Consider the following 9,414-nt stretch of genomic DNA (forward strand, 5'->3'; position numbering starts at 1 on the left):
ATATTCTAAATTTGTTAATATTATATTATATTATTTGCTTAATTTTTTTTGGAACTAGATATATTAACAAATTTAAAGGAGAAATCAAACACAAGTCATTAGATACTACTAACAATTCATGATCTTTTTATATTTTGCTATTTCAAATATGCTCCTACCCTAATATCTATTTCTCCTTTTCGTCCTTTCATTTTCAACAACATCCACAAATATCCCACAAACTCTATCGATCCGTTAACGAGATAGTTGAGGGTTATGGTGTAGCTCATATTATGATGTAACTGATGCAATATCTATATGCTTATGATCATTATAGTTCGATTCTTTTGTGGTTTTCGCGTTAGTTATAATTTTATTCTTCCTTTTCTTGGTCTTATAGATGTTGCCACTTAAAACCGTACAATTTCATAGATATCATGGTAAAAGAACAAACGAGACATAATCATTAGTCAGCTAATGTGTCTCTTTGTTTTCATGTGATAGAGCTCCCTGATAGTCCTTAGAACTACTTTGTCCCAATTATTACTTGTTTTCTTCAAATGACCACTTTCTTGTCTCTTTATTACACAAAAGCACTTCAAGTTATTATTTAACCTACCTATTAATTTGCATATATATATATATATATATACAACAATATATTTCTCTTTTAATTGTTTGAATACACTCCCAGTAAACTTTACTGTATGTTCATCGAGATCATCTTTTTATTTAATTATTTTTGACTCGATATTCCTCGATATTCCTCCATAGAGATTAATATTCTTTAAGATCACTTTAATTAAAAGGGAGTATTTGTGTCTAAAATTGGTAAATAGGTAAAGACAGCGAATATACCACGATTGTTATTAATAATTAAGATGGTGGAATTCAACCAAAGCTAATGACAAAAATTTCTTTATAATTCTATATAAATGGAGAGTCGTCTTATATATATCCACAGGAAGAACAACAATATATTTACTCCCTGAATTTTTTTTTACCATAAAAATCATAATAAGGCGGCATCATTTGATTAGCGACTGACAGGGCTTTATTCATGAGATGCTCTCTTCTTGTTCATGATTACACCCTAAACAATGATAAAGACAGTCTACTAAACACCGACAAAAATTAAATTTATGTTAAAGAGAGGTTTAACACTATTTTCCTGCAGGACCTCTTCTTTGTTATGGGAAAAAAAAAGGGTTACAATAACTTCGGTAGCTCGGTTTCTGATACTTTTTTCCAACCATTTTTGTAGTCAAGATGATCATTAACTTTATATCCTTGTTTTCCAACGATAAAGTAAAATGGATACCAGACTCATCCATGCATGAGGCATATTTGCTTAAGAGCTTCAATAATCAACTCAGTTTGTGATGTTTACTGTTAGAATAAATGGTAACTAGAAAAGCTCAAAAATTTGGGAAAGCTCACTAGTGATAGTTTTCTACAACATGAAGTGGACTGTTAATCTAGTTCTATTCCTTTTTTCAGGGTGATGCACGAACACCTTGAAGAAGATAGAACTAATTCTAATATATTGATTCACGAAAGAATACTAGATTAAAATCATAAACTTTTGGGAGTACAGAAATGTTGGAGAACTGAGGAAAATCTCAAAATTTTATTAGAGAACAAATTACACCCTTCGTCCACAAGCCTACAAGAATATATATAAATGTAACACAAGACTTGAAATCCGCAACAAGACAAACTTTTTATATTTGGAAAGCTTTGACCTACTCATGAAATGCTAATTAACATGACTTACAACCGCACATATTAGGACATGCATAATCTAATTATAAGTTATATAAGGAAGATATAAGTGAAATAAAACTTTCTACCTCTTAGGGTAGCTTGAGGTGATCTACAATCTAGTCATGAGAATCAACCTGTTTCGAGAAAGTTTAAGCCCCCAAAAATGTTCGGTCAAATTCATTTCTATCTAGCTCTTAAGGAAATTAAGGTTTGACTGCACTGAAGCTCCTAACTGGAAGGAATTTGGTGATGCAACAAGAGACAAAGTTGTTGTAGGATTCAACTTATTATCTTATATAGAAATCTTAAATCTTTCATATTTTGTAAGATACTTAATTTCGTTATTTTAACTATGGGAGGATGCTTCATATTTGGGATTTCCCACTAATATAAATAAGGTTCTGTAATCAATATTGCTCGGGGAAAGATTTCCATGGTACTTTCTAAATCATCCAGAGAATAACATCAGCTATGTCATATTTTTTTCATACTTTCTTCGTTTGGACCACTTTTATGATTTCAAACTCCAGATCTCTACTTAATACCGTGTTAAACTCATCAACTACTCTAAAAGTTTTAATAAATGAACTTTCAAAACATTAAAGAGAATTATTGATATGTGACAACATAGTTAAATCTAATTCAACTAGACAATTTCAATCGAGCTTTCACTGCAAATAATTCTTTTGGCCTACGGAAAGTAGTAAATGAGTGTTCATATCATTCTGATATAGTTCCAAAAAATTAAAAGTGAAGGAATTCTTAGACACCATATGATATTAGTTCAAATAATCAGCACTACTAAATGCAAACAATATAACTTGGTCTGGAGTGCGATATCTAGGTGCATAGATCATGAAGTTTGAGTGACTAGGAGCACATTTATCAGGCCATATATCTTGCGGTAGATGAGTTTGAAATGATCACAAAGCTTAAGCTCTCCACGTGAAAGCCATGAGCGTACATCAAGAAAAAAACTTCATGTGTGTGCATATAAATATTTGTGTTTCCACTAATCCTTAGCCCAGTAGCCTTCTAACAGATGAGAACATACCATGCAAATCTATTTTCTTTCTACTAATCTTGACATACATATACCAAATTGTCTATATAAACACACACACACAGACTTGCACACATATAGACTGTCTGATAATAGCGAGCTAACTATCTAGTTCAAGTATTCTTTGCTACGTTGGCGATTGCAATTTTGATGGCTATCAATGGAGTAGAGTATTAATTCCTCTCCACTTCATAGTAGCTAGGGTATATATGATGGTGGAGTTTGAACAAATGCAATATTTAGAGTATGTCCTCTAGTTAGCTTCTATTGTATTGATGATAGTGATGACATTGGCTGTATTAATTTGACCTTTATTGCTACCTGTATTGTTAAGCTCTTTATTGCTTTCCACATGTCATATCTGATCATATACTATTAAATTCTTAGGGTTTATGATTTAGAACACATTCCTTATTCACATATATAGCTGGGATATTTCATGAAATTTATTTCGTTTAGCTGGAGTTTTCTGTTTCTTTTCCTGTGCTTTTTAACTCAACTGGTATAGTTCTTAAAGTTTTTCATGATCTTAGAATAATTCTTTATGCTTGGTTAATATTTTAATGTTTAAATACGTACGTATTAAATCATTTAAATTCAAATGTATTATTTGTTGAATATTGTTCAAAATGATTATTATACAACTGTAATTAATCCTTCTACAAGAAGTTGTAAGTTGAAAAGATTGTCCGAAGTTATAAATTTTTTGGGCCATGCTAGCTTTTCAACATCGTTAATGGTGAATGCTCTCTTATTGCTTGTCAGATTAGTCTTCCCACTTGCTCTTGATTCGAATAACTTCGACCCATGCCAGCTTTAATTAACTGTAGTCCATGAGTACTATCGAAAATTTATACCTCCCACAAGCGAGTTTAATTGGGGCCATTAAAGAAAATTTATACCTCTTTGAAGACATAAGGTTGTGCTTGGGGAAGGGATAAAGTAACTTTATTTCCCATTTATTCTTGAAGACAAATGAGCAACTTGATATTATTGAGAAATAAGAAGATACCTTTGCCTCTTAGTTGTACAAAAATTAGCTTCATAGAAATAGGTAGACTATATATATCTATATACAAGGATTATATTCCTGTCATATTCACATTTTATTATATGGACGAATGTATATTCTTAAAAGATATCTTATTTGCTTGTATATCTCTCTAAAGTTGATATCATTATACCTAAATATAAGGTTAATTTCTAATAATTTAATAAGAAAAAAAAATACCTTAGAAAAATTCTAAATTATTCAACTTTTAACCGTTACATAACTCTAAAAGCTATCGATGCAAAATAAATTATTCAACTTTTAACCGTTACATAACTCTAAAAGCTATCGATGCAAAATAAATAAATAAAAATAAAACATATATATAACAAACCATGTATTGGAGAGCTATATATACATGCAACAAAAATAAACCCCTATTATTTAAAAGCAAGTTCAAATTAAGTAGGCTACTCATGTTACATATCTATGTAATATATATATTTATATATATTTCTTTCATCTAATTTTAAGAGGATTTATGAGGGCCCCTACAAGCAAATAGCTATGAAACTACTCAAAGTGGGCCCCTACACTCCCTTGGGGGTCTCTGTGTGTGTGTGGGTGTGGGTCTGGGTGTGTTTCAGGGGCTCGGAGAGAGAGAGAGAGTAAGACCAGGTCAGCCTGCATGCTGACCGGGGAACAGTTTTCCCTCCTTAGTCCCAAAATTGAGGACCACTGATTGGACTGTACGGGCATCTCCGGTGGTCCAACCACCATGAATCCGTACGGAGGGGGGGGGGGGGGGAAGAATAATAATAAACAATTTATGTAATCTTTTTGCAAAACAGCCCTCGATTTGGAAAATATTGGTGGGCGGGTACTATTTTGACACTTCACACGCGCCCCGGTGGTCGTACCGTAGTTGTATTATTGACCGAGTCCAATGTCCGCTGATCTCTCCCTCTCTCCCTCCCTCATATATTTTATTTCGGATTTTTACATCATTGCCACTGAAAGTTTTTAAAATATCGTAATTACCACTATCATCTTCAATCAGCTCTTTTAAAATTATTATTATTATAGTCAGTAAATACTAAATACACATAAAATAAGATATATGCAAGAGTAAAATATATATATATATATTTTTTTAAGATCTAAGTTATGTTTTTTTATTTTTATAATTAGATAGATTTAAATAAGTGAATTGAGTGATATTTTTAAAATAGCAAGTAATTAAGGGGCAATTATGTAAAAGGGGGCGGGGTGGGATGGAGTGGTACGATGGACGGACTGACATGGCGCGACGACCGTGTCATCCTGACATGGGATACGTAGCTACCTCTTCCTAGTGGACAGGGTGACCCACGTCGTACGGAGTGATTAATAGCCGTTAGATGCTTTGGATTGGACGGATGATGCGCCGCGACACTTTTCGGAAAAAAGGGGTGTTTTTGCATACAGCCGCTTACATCATTCGATTATTGGGGGAGAGCGTCCTTCTCCTTGTCTTTTTTATTTATTTATTTATCCTTATTTTCAAATAACACCCAATAGTTTATTAATTTTGTTCTTAATACTTTATTTTTGGGTTATTCTTGAGAGAAAAAAAAATAATTCCTTTTCCTCTATCGCCATTTTCCAAAATGACCATCCGATTTATCTTTACTTTTACTCTCACCGCTTTCGATATGTTTCTGTTATATATTTCTATTCATAAATTATTTTATGACAGTTTATGTGATAAAAATATAATATATTTGCTACTCATATGTATATGCAAGTTACGTACAAGTTACAACTCAAGAGAGAATTTTTTATAAAAAAATAAAGGGGCATTTTGGTCATTTTTTGATTTGATATGTGAAGCCAATAGAGTATGATGAGGTATTTTTTTATAGTTTAGAAGATCATTATGTACCAAAAAATAATTTATGAAGTCATTATGGAAAAAAGGTAGTAGTCCGTGAAGGTGAAAAGAGAATTTTCTCTAATATTAAAAAACCACATCCTACTCTTACTTTTAATAATTTAAAAACTTCAAAAAGAAATGCAACGTAGAGCTTTTATGTATAATCTAATATACTACCCTGCATTTTAACATCCATTTAATTTGAGTCCATGGTAAAAATATAATTTGTCCACCTTCAATAAGAAATAAAGCAGTCAGACCTTTTTCTATTGTAATATATCAAAGTACATAATTTGTTTAAAATTCTAGCTATTTTCACATATATATATATATATATATATATCGTATTTATAAGTGCATAAACTACAAGGGCTTTATGAATTACCTTCGACCTAATAGCAACTTACGGAACAAGGAATAATATTATGATTAAAGACTCGATCACATTAGCAAATGCCACGACCTAGCAGCAGTTGGGATTTCATGTGGTCATGCATGAATGGCATCAGGCTTGGTGCAATTAAATATGACATGCTTTGAATAATTTTTATGCATGGATTTTTTTTTTCTATGTAAATTATGAATGGTTTTAAGGGAAAGTTGTATCTCTTTACATGTACGATGATTTGAATAACATAATGTTTGCATGGATATGGGACCATGGAGAGACTGGAATTCTATATGCAAGTATATTCTGAAGGCAATAGCTGTCTTTTATATTTGATCAGATTCAAATATATAAATGTTTGCTAACAATTAAACTAAGCAAAGTAAATCTATAAGTACCTCACACCGTAATTAGCCTCCAGAATATATACCTACCATATAACCAGTAAGTAAAACATATTGAAAAATATAATTAAAGTTAAATTAAATTCTATTTAATCCTCACTTACTCATGATCTCGATGTCATCTAATAATCTTGAAATAATATTTCACTAAAAGATGGTGAGACTAAAGTTCAAGAAATATATATCTCTATAATATAAAAGCAATGAAATACATTATGCCATAGAAAATATATCATGCTCGAATAATAACACAATTAGTACGACATCCTTATAAGAATAATACCATTGGCTCACATAAATATTAAAGAAAAGTAAATGAGATATCATACCATTATTCTCTCCAAAAGTTTCAAGATAATTATGCCATCCAATACTCTTTGAAAGCCTCAATATCATAATATCACATCCTCTTATAGAGCATTACAATAAATCATGTCCTAAAGTATTATACATCGAGAAAGAATATACATCTAGTGGTAATATTGCTCGTACATACTTGTCGATGCTGTATTAAATTAATTACTTGTGACTATTAGATTAAGGGCTCTGGTCCTAAGCCTATCATTATCTCACTCATTACACTTCATGCAGAATAGTAAGCTCCTAGTTTATAAAAGATATTTTAACCCTATGCCATGTGAAACCGTTAGAGCTATAAACTATCATAATCATCATTTTTAAGACCATCAATTATTTGACCTCAACACTCAGTACTAATTACGCTTGCCCATACCGAATATACATTTTACTAATAGAACGAGATAAGATTATAATATTTATTAATCACAACAGAGTATGCTCATATCAATAAAGAACAAATAAGGACTAGATGTGCCAATTTCTTTTAGGGGTGTTACATAAATGTAACATTATTAAGCTGTATTTATAATATTTCAGATATGAAATATTACTAGATCTATATACCTTGCATTCAAACTAGAACACAAGTTTCTTCAACAAAACTTAGATATAAAAGTCGAAGTGTTATGATTGTGCGTTCGTTCCAAACGAAACTCGGATGCAGGGAAGTAGTCCACGTAGTCGAAGGAGAATATTCTCCCATAGTTAGAAAATTATGAAACTAGAGGGGATCATTTCATATCTTCCTTATCTACATTTTTGCTATTCACTCCCTTTGCAGATTCTTACTGCTCTTAGGGCGAAAATAAACAATGTTGCGATGGAGGTGGAGATGACGGGTGATGGGGATAATGATGATGAAGGTGGTGGTAATGGTGATGGATTTGGTGTCACGAAGTGCTAAAGGGATAAGGATGAGAGGGGAGAAGTTGGTCGAGATCCTAAGGAGGAGGGAAGACCCGATAGTGGAAGCGGATTAGGGGTAACTAGCATCGAGATGACACACAGCTAGGACTTGAGCGAGGAGGGAGAAGATCTAGGGTAGAGGGAGAAGGAAAAAAAACTCAATATTCAATAATTCTCCCAATTAGGTTGCCATCCACATATTAAGAGGCTAACCTAGTAAGCCAAACTAACAATTAATAAACTTGAAAACAATGCATTTTCGTCGATCTTGTTGGAATGGGGTCAAACGCGTTCGAACGCATAATTCGCATTCTCTGTATGTGCAAACGTATGTAAGTGTCCGAACGAGTGCGTTTGAACAGGGTTGAGCGCGTTAAAATGCACAATTTGAGTCCTATATTTGTGCAAACATATGCAGGCATTCAAACAAGTGCGTTCGAATGCGATCTCCCTGCATTCGAATGCGACTTCCAGTTCTTATTTTTGAAGAAAACAAATAAACCAAAACAACAAATAGGGTCCATAAATTATCTCCATACACGAGATGACTCAGTGTGGTCCGAATCACATCATTTCACCATGCTTCCACTCACTTTGTCCTCAAAGTGCAAATTCAGGATAACGGTCCATCATTGTTACCTCGGATTCCCATGTGGCTTGCTCATGTGCTTGACCGACCCAACTCACCAACACCTCTATAACTATTCACCCCTCACATCTAACTCTTCTTCATGTTAGGACCTTCTCTAGAGTGAGCTTAATTACCTCTGATTTAGGCTCGGGTAGTTTTGCCGCAACTTGCTCAACTAGACCAACTCGGACTCTCAAGCTAGATACATGGAAGACCAGATGAACTTGGGATGACTCGAGTAAGTCCAACTTATATGTGACCGCTCCCACCTTCCCTAGAATATGAAATGGACCAAAGAAGCTATGTGCTAACTTTTGGTTCTGAATAGGTCATACTGAGATTTGTCGATATGGTTGGAGTCGAACATAGACCCATTCGCCAACTTCATAGCTTCTATCTTGGTATTTGCGATCATACACTTGCTTCATTCAGTTTTATGTCGTTGCTAGGTGAACCTTGAGCTGCTTGAGTACTTCATCCCGTTCCACTAGCACCTCATTTATGTTGGAACGGTCAGGTGCACTGAGTTGATCATAAGATTGCAATGTGGGCAGCACGGGTCCATAGATAGCCTCGAAGGGAGTCATCCCAATAGTGGTGTGGTGAGCCGTGCTATATGAGTATTCCACCCAGGGTAGGTAAGCTAGCCATCTCTTCGTTTGCTCCATGGCAAAGCATCGTAAATATTGCTCAAGGCAGCGATTAACAACTTCGGACTACCCATCAGTTTGCGGATGATACGCCGAGCTCAGTTTTAGTTCAATATATTGCTACTTGAAGTACTCTTACCAAAAGTGACTCATAAAGATCAGGTCACAGTCTGAAACTATAGACCTCAGAATTCTATGCAATCGGGCTATTTCCTTCACAAAAATTTCTGCTACTTTCTTTGTGGTGTACAGATGTGCTAGCATTGAAAAGTGCACATTCTTCATCAATTCGTCAACCGGTCGACCACCACCATTATCACTATATGTCCTCTGACCTAGGGAAGTCCTTCAATGAAATCC

Source organism: Typha latifolia, chromosome 12, assembly GCF_019914945.1.
Source record: "Typha latifolia isolate L0001 chromosome 12, TyphaL0001v2, whole genome shotgun sequence".
NCBI classification, from domain to species: domain Eukaryota; kingdom Viridiplantae; phylum Streptophyta; class Magnoliopsida; order Poales; family Typhaceae; genus Typha; species Typha latifolia.